The sequence below is a fragment of the Podarcis filfolensis genome (genome assembly GCF_964270895.1).
Source record: "Podarcis filfolensis genome assembly, chromosome: 17".
In the NCBI taxonomy this organism is placed as follows: Eukaryota; Metazoa; Chordata; class Lepidosauria; order Squamata; family Lacertidae; genus Podarcis; species Podarcis filfolensis.
The window spans coordinates 30,053,451-30,068,793 of NC_139621.1; the positions used below are offsets into that span (position 1 = coordinate 30,053,451).

General features: G+C 39.7%; 1 protein-coding gene across 18 annotated transcripts in view; it reads left to right on the top strand.

The window, feature by feature from the left end:
* The window catches only part of NRG1 (neuregulin 1), a 503,801-nt gene that overhangs the window by 327,244 nt on the left and 161,214 nt on the right, over positions 1-15,343 (top strand). The window lies entirely within an intron of this gene.

Genomic DNA, 15,343 nt, shown 5'->3' on the forward strand with positions numbered 1-15,343 from the left:
TGTCTGAACAAGTCTGGTTCTCTTCTCCCCACCCCCACAGCCTAGCCTTCCTGCGTACCTTTTAAGCCACCATCCCTAAAGTAACTCGCTAGGGAGCAAGCCACGTTGCACCCAGCAGAACTTTTGATTACGCATCCTAAGGATTGCGCCACACAGGGACAAGGAGCCAGGGAACGTATTCTTACCCTTCAGCATCTTTCAGGTATCTGGTGCATAACACCTGGTACAGTTACCTCACTTGGATGCATTGCCATCATCCCATAATGTGTTCTAGCCTCCCTTCTGTATTCACAAAGTGATAAAAGTATGAATTGATCACATTTGTTACCTGCCTTTTCCCTTTATAAGCTCAGGGCAACATATTTGAGATGATCTCGTTTTGTTCCCTTAGCCCCATGAGGAAGATGGTGACTTGGCCAGGCTTACCTGTGCAGCATAACTCAATGTGGGATCTGCCTAAATCATACTTGGAGGAGACCCTTTGAAATTAATGGACTAATAAGTCCAGTTACTTCGTTTGATTAGGTCATGACTCTTTCAGGTCCATTGATTTCAGCAGGTCTACTTTGAGTATGACCTAGCATGATCCCATCTTTAAGGATTTTGACTCAGGCCTTCCATATTCAACAGCTTCTACTATGCCACTTTTGACTTTTCTCCAGTTTTTATATATTTCTCTGGATGAAGTAGGAAGAGTCTCTGATTACGCATGCAGAGCCACAGGTAGCAGCTCCAATTTAATTAGCATATAGTTACAGAAAGGTGTGCATGTGGTGTGTTACTCCAGTTGCTGAGGGCACAAAGTGGACATTGCCATATCAATGCATTCTTTTGGTTAAAGTTTGGACTCTAATAACTGGATAAATGTGGAACAAGAGGAGACTGATCATTCTTAAGAACTGATGAATTAAAAACCACCAACACTGCCTCTCTTATACCCATTATATCCATTAATACTTTGCTAGTGGCATATAAATTTTGCATTAAAAACTGGCCTAGAGCACTGCAAATGCTACACTGTTGGGACTCTTCCAGAAATAGTTCTAGCTGCACAACACCTGTAATGTGCTACTGAAAACACTGGTAAGATTCAGCAGTCTTTTATTCAAGAAAATACATGGTTTTGTGAGAATATAGTATCTCACAAGTCAACTGACACCATAGTAGACAATAACGCTGGGGAGGAAATCGGCTGAAACATTTACTTGAAAGTCCCATTAATTTCAATGCTTTTACTTCAAACAAGTGTGTTTAGGATTGCAGCCAAAGTGTATTTCATCATTTCCAGTGAGATACAAAATCAGTAAAGTGATCCTCAATTGGATTTACTTCTGTGTGACTTCAAACCTTGAAAAGTCATAACTCCAACATAATTTTGCAGCACAGTCCCATGAGTTCAGTGAGACTCCTCCCAGGATTGTAGCATTAGTCTGATAGAGAGAGCTGATGGGGTAGTTAAGCATGGGAGCGGGGAAGTCCTTGTTTGAAATCTCACCTCAAACTCCTGGTAGCCTTGGAGAAACAATATTCTCTCAGCCTCAGCCCTGCATTTACAGTATGGAGATAATACGGATCTATCATGCAGGACTGAAATGATTTAAGTTAAGCACTTTGAACGTTTGAAATGTGGCATATAAATGAGAAATACTATTTTTATATTTTGTGTATTGTATTTCCTGAGGCCAAAAACAGCACTTGCCCTTTCATTGGGTTTATTCTTAATTTTTTCAGGTTCACAGATGTGGATTCCAAAATATGTTAACTTAAGGAAGTTCATCTGACCCCTCCTTCACCCTCCAGTCCCCTAAAATGTCTCTTTGTAAGGGGGGGGGCTTCCAGAACAATGCAGGAAGAAGAGAGTGCTGGGTGGCAGGAAGAGATGGGAACCTTCTTTCCATGAGCTTCTTGGGAGCTATGCCACAGTGTGACTTAAAATGTTATTGTGTGACAGCCCAGTCCTGTGAACATTTACTCAAAAATAAGGCAAATTCTGCCCAGTGTAGGTAAGCAGTGTTTCTGTCGGCAGACAATGGAGTTTAGAAGTCGCACGATGTCAGTCTCCATCGTACTGGAAGTTTGATAGGAACTGTATCAATATGAAAAACTGTTTAATTGTTGTGGTCCAAAGCTTTATAACTTACAAGGCTGGGGAAACTTAGTGATAAAAAGTAAAGCTGCAAGAGGAGCTGCCTTTTAATTTAGAAACTCATAGATCTGCTCACAAATCCAAGCCCCTTTTTAGGCATTCAACTTATGGTTAACACCAACGCACAAGCAGAGAGTCGGGTTGTACTGAGTAGCCCCTCCCACTGGTGTATGTGTAATAGGCTGAACATCTGGAGTGAGATACTTTGGTGTCTACAGACTGCCATGTGATCTGGAATCCCAATTGCTTAGGTTCCAGATTGTATAGAAGCTTGTTTAGGAGAAAGCTACTACTCACTTCAGTCACTTGGACACAGAAACACCCAGAGGAGGGTCTAAGGCAGGGTGGTCCAACACGTGGCCCCTTTTTTGGGGCAGCCCTCGGCAACATTTGACAACCCCCTCCCAGCCCTTGTGCTGCCTGCCCAAAGCCAGGTGAGCAAGGCACTAGGCTTGGGGAAAGAGGTATGTGGACTCCTTAAAGCCTAGTTATCATTTTCCTAGCTTGGGGAAGGAGGCAGAAGCGCTCTAGGCCCCTGCAAGGAGCCTTGCACTCCTTCCCCAAGCCTAGCACCTTGCTTTGGGAAGGAGGTGAAAGGGCTGGGGTGTGTGTGTCCAATGTTGCCCTCACTCGCCCCCTCCCCATGTTACAAGGCATTGTGCAGCTGGTGGGTTCTGTGTCAAAGTACTCGTGCAGCCCGCTTGAAATGAAAACTTGGACCACTCTGGTCTAAGCAGTGCAACCCTACTTCTTGCTTATGTATTGGTGTTAACCTTTAGTAGCATGGCCAGGTAGGTTCATGTCTCCAACACTCATCACTGAACAACTTTGAACTGGCAGTTTCTTGTCAAATAATGAAGGGGATATATAGATATAGATATAGATATAGATATAGATATAGATATAGATATAGATATAGATATAGATAGATAGATGGCTTTCGTTGTGCTCTGTTTAATGTAAATCCTAAATTGGTCGACCAGTGCATTTAGAGGTGTTTTGAGACAGACAGACAGTAGGACCAAGCTGTTTATATTAATGCCAGTAAGAATATGTAAATATTATGCCAATAGATGGTCACTATAGAGGACCTTGGGGAACACTTCTAGATAAGGAGCACTTTTTAATGGAGTTTTCTGTTTAGGAACAGCTTTGCAAGATAATGTTGTAAAATACTGCCCTCCCCTGTTGTTTTCTCAAACTGTGTTAATGTAATAATGCCAACATTGCAAAAGCCAATATGCCATTGTACTAGGCGGTAAGCAAATCCATGGGGACAAGTAGATTTGATCCTGAACCTAATATACACCTATAATCTTGTTTGTTTTGAGGAAACCGTATGTTTCTAAATACTTCTTTATATTAAACAGAGGTGGGAGAGATGTCACTCTTTTGCCTTAAGCAGCTTTTAAGTTGTAAGCTGAAAATATTTTCGGATAGTATTTTTTATTCTTCTTCTTAAGTTTCATGATATCATTTTCAGGTGACGGCAACAGATACTACTGCTAAGTAATTAAATCTATGGAAATAAAGTTCTGAAATAAGCAAGCTTATTTAGAACAGCAGTTTATATATACTCTGTTTTTAAGAAGTGCAAGGCAATGGAGAATTAACCATTAAGAAAACAGAGTGGGTTATTAGATAGGATACAGTATTGTATGTATGGAAGGAGAGACCATTATACAAGGAATGCAACTACTTATCTTCAGAAGGTTGAAAATCACAGTGTAAAAACCTTTAAAACTAAAAAAGATACGCAATTGAGATTAACTAATCAGACAATAGAAAAATTCAGCGATTTTATCAATCTGAAAAAAGTTAGTAACTCAGATTTAAGCCTCCATTCTAAATCCATCATTTGGAAGTAAGTCCTGATTTTAGTGTTGGTTTGAGGTCAATAGCGTGCAAGAAACAAATGAGACAGTTCTAAACCCTTGCTGTTTCTGCAAAAGAACAACAAACAAGCTGTAAATTCTTGACAATGCTTATAAAACCTTTGTTAGCCACAGATAAACAGTTCAAGTTAGATACGTTGAAGCTAGAAGGCAGTGCAATAGTTGGAGCACAGGATAATTTGTATTGGGACATCACTCCAACCAAATTGATCTGAATGCTAATGTTACCCAAGAAGATGATCTATTTTAAATTGATAGTTCTGAAGGCAAGTGGATGTCAGCTTGTAGTTATTCATCTTTGGACATGACATGGTATGCTCAGATGGTTTGGTGCATGCAAGCTTAGCCATAAAGTGGTCCTAGAACATTATCAGATAATGTTTTGAAAGGTTTGTTGAGTGTTCAAGTAGGAAGGAGACTTGTCTCTCTTTTTACAGTAATTTTGATTGATCTACAGCTACAATATTTCTAAACAATGTACATAGGCTTTACAGATGCACCTAACCACAGATGCTAGCGTTGGTACACACACATTTTCATTTATATAAATAAGGGAGCATTATAAGTTCATGTAAGCAAAAAAGACTAACAAACTCATCTAGTTATCCCTGAATACAGCTGTGCTTTTGCTGTCTTCCAGAACTGAGTAGGGCATCTCATATGTACATAGTTCACAGGATCTCACCCATTCAAAATACAAAAGAATTAAATACTTTTTCTAAGCAACTGAAAGCTAATGACTTGTGCCAAGTTGCATCATTTGCTCAGTTTTATGTACTAGCATGGTCAAGTGTACTCAAACGCTAAACTTAGTATTAAAAAAAACAAACACCAAAAGCCTATGCCTGTTTTAACTATAAACATATTTCTTTCCTTTTGAGGGAGAGGGAAAGATTAAGTATCATTAAATATGACACTCTAACGGCACTGCCTGATTATTCCAATAAAACTGAAGAGGGGAAATCTGACATAGCAGGTGAAAGAGCAGACTATGCTGCAGGGGCCTAGTATGAAAGAATACTTTGAAAACACTGCATTTGAAGTTGTATACCTGTTGTATCCATCTGGGCATATAATGTGTTTGATAGATGCTGTAATCCAGACAATCCATTTATGCATGCACAAAACACTCCGCACATGCATAAGAATATTTTTCTTCCATTTTTGACCCAAGATCCTCACCTCCCACTCATGTAAATGTTACAAGGACTTCACAGTACTACTAAATGGGAGGGGATATGTTCTATCAGAAAAAAGGGAACTTGCTGCACACATAGCCTTTCTTGGGCCACAGCCATTCCTAGTTAGCATGCAGGTTCTCTTTTCTTTTAGCTTGTCCTGTTCGTCTGTGCTTAGAGGATTTCCTTAAAATTGTAGTCATCAGCTTCTGTATTCCTCTTGCCAGTTGTTTCCATGAGATTCCTGGCTCTCTCCCCAAGATGAAATGTAATAGTTGTGGGGAGGTGACACACCTTTGATTCTGCCACGAGTTATAGGAATTACTGAAAACACATATATCCCAGGATATTCAGGTAAGCAGGGATTTCATTTGTCATCTCAAATTCTTAAATCTCTTCAGGCATTCTGGAAATATATCATGTGAGAGAAGCTGTCGGAATGTATGTGCTAGGTGCATCACTCTCTCCTATCTGGGAGCCAGTGCGGTATAGTGGTTAAGAGCGGTGGACTCGTAATCTGGTGAACCGGGTTCACTTCCCCGCTCCTCCACATGCAGCTGCTGGGTGATCTTGGGCTAGTCACACTTCTCTGAAGTCTCTCAGCCCCACTCAGCTCACAGAGTGTTTGTTGTGGGGGAGGAAGGGAAAGGAGATTGTTAGCTGCTTTGAGACTCCTTAAGGGGAGCGAAAGGTGGGATATCAAGTCCAAACTCCTCCTCTTCCTCTTCTTCTTCTTCTTCTAACACTCTCTATGAGTTGGAAGATGACCATATGAAATGGGAAGCCCACTTCTGTTTGTGTAAGGCTCCCCATGTGATGTTCAACTCTGGATTTTCTACAGTTCTGCACCATGTGGGGAGCTGCCATAAATACAGGAGGATTCTTGCTTGTACTGGCACAAGGGTGGAGCCAGCACACTCATCTCCTTGAGCTCCCTTCATGAGCTATGTTTTTGAATGCCTGAATAGACCTTGAGCATTGTGTGTTTCTATTTGCAGGGTTGTCATATGTCCGGAATATTCCGGACACAGCCGGTATTTGGCCCTTGTAAAAAGCTCGACAACTTTTGTGTCCGGGTTTTCACTTTTTGAAATACGGCAACCCTACTATTTGTGCCTTTATTTGTTATTTGTTCAAGTTATTTCAGTGACACAGATATAAGGGGTGGGATTCAACTGGGTTGTTGCATGCATGGAACAAGGTCCATTAGATTCAGTGCCCCTCGCACCTCACCCTTTCAAACTCCTGGGACCCCTTTATTTTGTGCTTTGGGGGAAACCCCACAACAGGCTTAGGGAGCATGTGTGGAGTGGAGAAAGGGGAAAGTTTCATTGCAAAAGAGGACCTTGTTCCATGTATGCATGCTCCACTTGTCCACCTAAGTTCTTTAAACTCATTTCTTAAAAATACAGTTTTCTTTAGCCAACTGGGAAAAAGTCACTTTAAAAATTGCAGATTATACATAGATTTTCTTACTCTGTTCCATGGTGAGATCCTTTTGGAATATGGATTAATAAAGGCATTCAGTTATTTATTAGTGGCTTCCTAGCTATCATGCAGACACTCCCAAGTAGTAAAATGTGCGTTGAAGAAGACTTGAGTTCCACACAGCTCTCTCTACAGCTGACTGAGCGGAGAAACTAGTCATGTGAATCCATCCATAAAATGTCTATAAAAAATTAACTTATGAATCAAAGGTTATGGTTAATAAAACCATTTTTGTAGGCCTTGGAATTGTTTGGTCATTTTACGTAACGGGTACTAGGTAAGGGGCACTATCTCAGGTTCAGTGGAGCTTGAGTTTCATTGAAATCAGTGACACATGACATAATGCCGTACATATGTCACTGTTTGAGAAAGCTTGCACTTAACTTTTCCTTCATCTTCATATATGAGATTATATGATAGTATAGGGCACATTCCAAATATTTGATGTAATATTTCTAGGACCATTTGCAAAAGCACAGATATTTAGTGTAGTCGTCAGCAGTCACCACTTCCAGACTGAAGTTTTCTTCTTTCCTCCCCTGCTAAGCTACTCAGTTAGGGAGTGGTGGCACGTTGGAAGTGATTCTGGGTTACAGCAGTTCCCTTCTCCATTCTCCAGTTCTCCATTGTTCCACCTGTTCATTCAGCACAGTGCAAGCAGTAGATAGTCTGTGTGCATCTTCCAATTTCTGTTGTAGGAAGAATGTAATTTAGGAAGAATGTAAAACCATGAAGACACCCCATTAACTTTCTTATTCCCTAGAAGTCCTTTGTGGGCCTTAACACATATTGTGTTAGTTTCCCCCCTTTCTTTTTTGTTGACTTCTTCCAGACAATGGATGACCCACCTAGCTACTTACTTGAAAAAGTTTCAAACCTACCCATCCCCTCAAAGAGGTTCAAGATAAGACCTTATGCTCTAATCAAGTTGGATATCAATTTTGTCCACCATTACTATAGACCCACATATTTTCTGTGACTCTTTCTTTATTGAAGTGAATGTTCATGTTCTCTTAGGCATCTACCTGTTTGTATGCAAGAGAGAGGAGACATACTAATCAAATAATGCTAATTGTGGCAGCGTATCTGCAAGACCTCTTAAGGACTAAGCAGGATGGTATAGTATGGATTTGTGTGCAGACCTGCAGTTGATACAATTTTTAGTGGAAAGGATGCATACATATATTTGATTCATGGCTAAAACTGTTCATTGTAGCAGGTCAATAAAAGACTTCAGTTCTGTGTTTAGTATTTTACTCCTGTTTGCTATAGCAATCTTGAATTAAACACTAGGTTAAACAACATTGTTATACAGTGGTACCTCGGGTTAAGAACTTAACTCGTTCCGGAGGTCTGTTCTTAACCTGAAACTGTTCTTAATCCGAAACACCACTTTAGCTAATGGAGCCTCCCGCTGCTGCCGCGCCACTGGTGCGTGATTTCTGTTCTCATCCTGAAGCAAAGTTCTTAATCCGAGGTACTATTTCCGGGTTAGCAGAGTCTGTAACCTGAAGCGTCTGTAACCCAAGGTACCACTGTATTAGGTGTGATGGCATAAGATACAACTCTGACTTTGTGAGGCAAAAGCTCCTTTCTTACAGAAAATATGCATGCATGGTCAACAGTAGTCCAAAGGGGGAGAAAAACCAACTTCTAAGCACTTTTCTGAATTGGTAGTAGTACGTACATTGAAATAAATGTCAGACTTTAATGTGAGCAAATGTGGAAGCAGGGTTTGTTGCTGTGTTTTATTTGTTGCTAATACTTCTCTTGCCCTCAAATGTTCTTGAACAAATGGATTTAGCTTGGCTTGTTCTTAAATCCGGAAAAAATTGCGTCTCCATTCAATGGGACATATTAACACTTGTAAGTACAGGTGGCGGAAAAACTGAGAGGCTTGGAACTGCAAATCAGTTGACTCCTTCTCTCCAAATGATATCATCAAACTGTTATTCTAACCAAGTTTGTAAATAAGCTCAATAGTTTTGCTGGGTATCTTTGAACTTTAGCAGAGTGCCCAGTATAGGCAGTTAAGATTCACAATGACTGGTTCTGGAACTGTATATGCTAGATTTCTGTAGGTGCAGAATTGCATATATGCTGCAGTTCTGTACGTGTATATCTCACAACAAGACCCTTTGAATTCTGAGCAGATACGTACAGGATTACACTGTAACGGTTTCAAATTTTTAGCCTCAAGGAGAGGGTATACCAAATCATTTGCTAAGAAAAAGCAGCCTGTTGAATTGACAAATACACTTAAGCCTATAAACATAATTCAGTGTTTTCTACTTGTGCCACAAATAAAACTTTGTAAAGAGGTTCTTATAATACGCAAAAGTTGATGTAATTTACTCCAGATAGTAGTAAATCTGATCTAAATCTACAGGTTGTGGGGAGAGAGTAGAATCCCAGGAGGTAGACAATACTTTATATAGACTTTATGGCAAATGCTTGCAACCAAATCAGCTCCATGTGTACTGATTTCTACTTTGCATTCAGTCTCTGTGTTGGACAAATTTGTCTCCATGCTTCATGCTGATACCAGGCTCATACAGCAAACCATAGAGTGCAAATCACAGGTGTATGGCGGTCTTAGAAGCCGCAGTTCCAATAATATTTATCACTTTTATTCATGTAGAAGTATTTAAGCTCAATGGAAATTACAAGTAAATTTGTTCATAGTAGGAACCCAACTGCTTCTCAGACTTAGACTGGACAGAGCACAGTTTTTCCTTCTGTCTGGTATAAGTCCAAGGTAACTCCAGTGATTCATCATATGCATGTGGTTTGCATTTCCTTGAAACCAGTGAATACTCCTTGACCACCAAATGTGTTATAACATTTTCATTATAAATACAGTTCAGGGGGGAATATGAAGCGAGAGGGTTTAGAAAAAAGGGGAAAGGATTGTAAAATGACAAGAGCATATCTGGAATCATAAGTTGAGGTTGTAGGAGTGCCAGCAACTAATCACCAAGTAACAGAGCATCCTCGTGTCTATCAGCATAAGACAGAACATAAGTGCATTTTGAACAATTCCTCTCCAGGGTATGACTATGCAATCAAGTGCGCTTTGTCAAATCCCTACTCTACATACCTGCCCACTTGTGAGATCGCAGTAAAGTTTACTTCACTATTAGTTTGAATGAGCCAGGTTCTCAGTATAATTGTATTATTTATATGATGAACTTAGGATTAACTTAGGAGTGGCTGGGGAAAGCCAGCTAGATGGGCGGGGTACAAATAATAAATTATTATTATTATTATTATTATTATTATTATTATTATTATTATTAGCCACTGTGCCTCCTGAATATTCAAATATGAGGGAAAGCTTAAGGGAGTCTGAAGATGGCTGGAGGGGGTGGGGTGGACTAAAAAATGAATGGTTGTCAAAAATGAATATATGGAAAGTAATAAAATATACTGTGTGTGGCCATGGAAGATGGACCTATAGATAATTGATAGAAGCTGGGTGGGTGAAAGATTTAATTGTGAGCATCACCACAGCCATCAACAAAAACTGTTTGCTGACTCCTTAAGAGATGCATTAGACATTGGGAAATCTAACTGAATTGTCACTGGCTTATGGACTCAAATCCGCTCAGGCAGTTTCCTGTAACTAAATCAGTCAACTAATGATAAGCAACTGCTGGGTCTTCTTTAAATGTTAGAAGAAAGATGTGTCATGTCAGATAATTGCTGAAGAGGCCAACTTACAAGATCTGGTAAAGGTATGTCTAATGATAACCTCTTTTTGATATTTCTGTTAATATATTACATCAAACTTTAAAACTCAGTTTTAAATCTCTTTATATCTGAGTTTGGAGTGGGGGGGTTCATTTTACTTGAGCCGAGGGCATTCCTGAGATGGAAAAGTAATGCACACTCCCATATTATAAAGCAATAGATAGTGGAACTGGCAACACTGCTTTTGTCTCCAATCCTATATGAAGCAAGGTACCCAAAGCCGTTCTTATTTATTATGGAAGTGCTTTCTAGAATGGCACTGTCATGGAGTATTGGAACGTGGAAGGCTGCATTCTGGCCAAATTACCAACTAGAATGAAGCATCAGTGGTATTCTAGCTGCCTATACATTTCTAAGCCAAATTCAGAATTCTGGTTTTAATGTACAGGACCTTGTATGCCTCAGGGCCCAAATCCTGCACGGAACACCTCTCCTAACATGAACCTATCCACACTATGTTCATCACCTGAGGCTCTTCTCCATGTGCTCCTTTTTTGAGACATCTAAATGGTGGTAACATGGGAGAGTGCTTTTTCAATTGTGCCCCCCTCCCCCCAAGCTATGGAATGCTCTTCCTAGTAAGCCATCTGGCACTGACTAATGTATTTTCAGTTCCACGTTAATACACTTTTTCCAGGCATTTGGTGGATTGTGACAAGTTACCCTACGGTTGATATTTTTAATCTGGTGGTGCTGGTGTGGTTCTTGAGGTTGTTGTTTTGTTAGTGTATTGGTTGCTATGTGTTTTAACACTGTTTTTATTGTTTCTGAGTCATTTAGCCCTTTTTTTTTTAATTAGGTGACTAATGCAACAAATAAATCAAATTAATAATATAAAATAACTGTAGAAAGCTGAGGGTCTTTAAATCTGTTACACCCAAACCCCAGACTTTATTACTGTCTTCCATTCTGAGTGCATGTCACAACCAGGCTTGCCTTCTGTTTCACCCCAGTATAATACTCTGATCAGACCTCTATGTGCGTTTCACAGGCAAAAACTTATAAACTGTAGAGCTATACCCTTCAGTTTGGAGTTAGCAGTGTGGACTTGAGAAAGCACAATTAGCTGCTTTTGGCTGGAAGGTAGAGAGTGTTGATTCCTGACTCAGCAATTGCCTTTTATTTTAGGATTTTCTTCAGCTCGTAAGATACGATTGTGCTTTCTTATTATGCCAGCTAGTTTAGAAATAATTATTTTCTAAGTTTATTTAACCGATTGCAGTTTGTGTTGGGCCAATAAATCTAGTTGTTCAGTTAATTACAACTGGTGTGGTCTGATCCAAGGCTTTTCTAATTAACCTACTTATCTAAACCGAGCCAATATCCTTTAAGAGTGAATGAGTGCTGACCTCTCTTGGAGAGTTAGGTGAGCAGAGATTGGGAACTGACAAAATGATGACTCAATCCACTAGTGAGACTTTTCCAGCCCATAGCAATGGAGTGCTGCTGTTCTGTTGGCCTCATTTATTGTTGGTTTAGTCCCAGTCATAAATGTGGAGAAATTAGACCCTTATTTGGCTCTTCTAGTGACTTCTGGGGTGCCAAGATTAGAAGACTCTCCAGGACCCAATGCAGATGCAAACAGGTGAAGGCTGACCATTTACATAGCCACTTAAAGATATATGTTTTTATGTTATGTTTTTACCTAAGGTCATAATAAAAAGTTCTTCTACTACTTAAAAATATGAAGTAGATAACCAAGGAGGAAAAGGTGATTTTTTTGCAGTTGGTTTTACCATCTTACTTATCTTTATTCATTTCAACAGTTAATGTACAGCTTAACACCTTGGTATCTAAGCAGTGTACAGTAAGATTACAAGCGATAAGATAAAATCAGTTAAAACTAACAATATATATCAAAACATTTACTTAAAATGCTTGCTTAAAAAAGGTGTACTAGATGTACTAAAATCTAAAAAACTATAATTTGCAGCTATCACATGCAGTGCAGCAAAGCAATAATGCCTACAGGATGGCCAGCCAATTATCTTCCACCAGGGGTTCAATGGACAATAAGGCGTTGTTCAGTCTGTGATCTGAATGAAAAGAACATATTTGCACTTGCTAAGAAGCTGCCAATCTCTCTAGCCTTTCCACAATACTTTTCCTTCCTTGTGCTCTTAAATTAATGTTAGAAAGTGGGCTACAGTTGGCTACTAATATGTCATTTAGAACATAAAACCATGTTAAAGGTGCAGAACTCTAGAAAACTTGGGAGAGCTATGTCAGGTGTGTGTCTCAAGCTTGTCTCTGACCAGTATAGATGTACAGTATCTCTGTGTGGCCATATTCTGACTGCTTTATATGCACTATTTAAGATGATGATAGGAACATTATCCTAACAGGCGAGATAAAGTTACCTCTCTGATAATGTTAAAGGTAAAGGGACCCCTGACCATTAGATCCAGTCGTGACCGACTCTGGGGTTGTGGCGCTCATCTCACTTTATTGGCCGAGAGAGCCGGCGTACAACTTCTGGGTCATGTGGCCAGCATGACTAAGCCGCTTCTGGCGAACCAGAGCAGCACACGGAAATGCTGTTTACCTTCCCACTGGAGCGGTACCTATTTATCTACTTGCACTTTGATGTGTTTTCGAACTGCTAGGTTGTCAGGAGCTGGGACCGAGCAACGGGAGCTCACCCTGTCGCAGGGATTTGAACCATCGACCTTCTGATCAGCAAGTCCTAGGCTCTGTGGTTTAACCCACAGCGCCACCCGCATCCCTCTGAGAATGTTAGGCCTTTCAAATATTGTTTCCACAAAGAAGCAGAGAATGATGGTTTGTCCTATCAACTTTATCCTTGGCTGCAACATTGAACAGGATAGTACTTCGAATCTTAGAATTGCAGTACTGGAAGGGACCGCAAGGGCCATCTCATTCTTATGTAAACCAGGATAAAAAGTGAGTAAGTTGCAGGTACAAGATTTAGAACCTTGTTTTCTCTCTCCGATAGGTCCCCCTTTTTTTGTGACTCAGTAGTGGGCATTTGGAATTAAAAACAAACAAGCCATGATACCACTGGTCTAGTGTAGAGGAAGAGCAACCACACTCTCAAATAAGATACGGCTAATTGTTGAGGAGAAATAATCTTTTGAAATGAGTGACAAATTAATCTCGGAGGTGTTTTTTTCCTAGTAAAAATATTTATATGCTCTTGGCATGCCTGCCCTGTTTTGTTTGAGGAGGGAAAGTTAAAGCCTTTAACCTGGATGTAACACATGAACGACTTCAAATATGTCATGAAAAGGGTAAAAAACAATTTGATAATTCGTCTTCCCCGAAGTGTTTGAATACAGGAATCGTTTGAGAACTAACTTTACCGCTCAATCTTATTTTGCCTGGAAATGACAAGAGCTACTTGGCTACAGCCAGTGGAATGCAAATAAAGTGGTAAGGACATACCAGTACTGTTGCAGCCCAGCTCTACAGTCAATAATATTTGTGTACAGAAAGACAGTCCCTGTGCAATAGGCACAGAAACTATTCTGGACATTGTGCAAATATTGATAGGAGAGAAAGGCAGAGCATATTTTGTGTCTGGTGTAAAAGTTGAGGTTTGTTAGCTTATGTAAGGTTTTTTAAAACAAACAAAAAGAGATAAAAAGCTGACAATGCATGCATGTTTTTTTTTCCTTCTGGGAAAATGAAATCCTTACCCCCACCCCCCAAAATTAGAAGCATCTAATTTTATTCTGTAAACTGCATAGGATTGACTTTTCTTCCCTCCCATTATTTACTCCCTGTTATAAAAACCTCTAGCTCAATAATTTCCAACTAAAGCCAGATTGGGGTAGGGTGGGGACAAAATAAATCCCTGTTACTTTTTAAGGTTCAGGAAAAAGTGGCACCCAGTGAGCCTTTTTAAAAAATAATTGTCTAATAGTGTGTCTGTGGCAGGTGCTTAACAGTAGACAGTGAGGAACAATGCTTTCAGCAGAGTGCTGAGTGTTCTGGAAATGCTATGAATTCTTACCAAATCAGTGTGCTGTTAACATTCCAAAAGTAACAAGACAGAATGCAACTTTAACAGTGCTGATAGTTTATCATGTTCCGTTTTGATACAAGAAAGCAAACCAAGTGTCAATAGTTTATGTGAGTCATTCAGGCAGCGCAAAAAAACCTACATGGATGTCACTGGTCATTTAACCCTCAGTTACTTTCCTCTGCATGCTGTACTGTTGTGGATTTGATTTGTTTCTGCGTTAAGTATTGTTGCAACGTCACAAGGTTGGGATGAAGTTGTCCTTTCTTTTATAGTTGATATAAAAGCTGGAGCCACCTTCCACTTGAATGTCCTGTCTGCTAGAGTTGCTTTTATTTTTAATTAATCTTTTCAGCATTGCATCGGAACGCCTTACTTTCTTTTTATCTTTCCTTTCAGTGATGCAGGCTTTGTGTAGAGGGGAGGTTGGAGTCTTTGAGATTGTTTGAAAGGAAAAGTAGAGATGCTCCTCATATTTAACTTGGACTGTGCATGCCTTGTACCCTTATGAGAATGTTGTGTATGTAAGTTGTAAGAAACCTTAAAGTAGTCTTCTATGTATGGGACCTGAAAGGGAGTGCCACTTGTTGTGTTAGACAACGTACAACTCGCTGTATTGGACATTGGTCTTAGTACTAATTATAGATAATATAATCTTTTCCCATTATACCATAACTTCATATGTAAGTTATATGAAAACTACATATTAGGGATTATAAATACCTACATCTTCTATCTTCTGCTGCATGAGGCCAACAGAGAATTTGCTCCAGGTAACCATGTAGGAAAGATTTAAAAATGTTCTTTTTTATTCTTTTACTTCATGAAGACCATGTTCTTTGAGCAAGTGGGCTAGTAACACTTGTGGGCTTCCTTGCAAAGTTGCACATCACAGTTG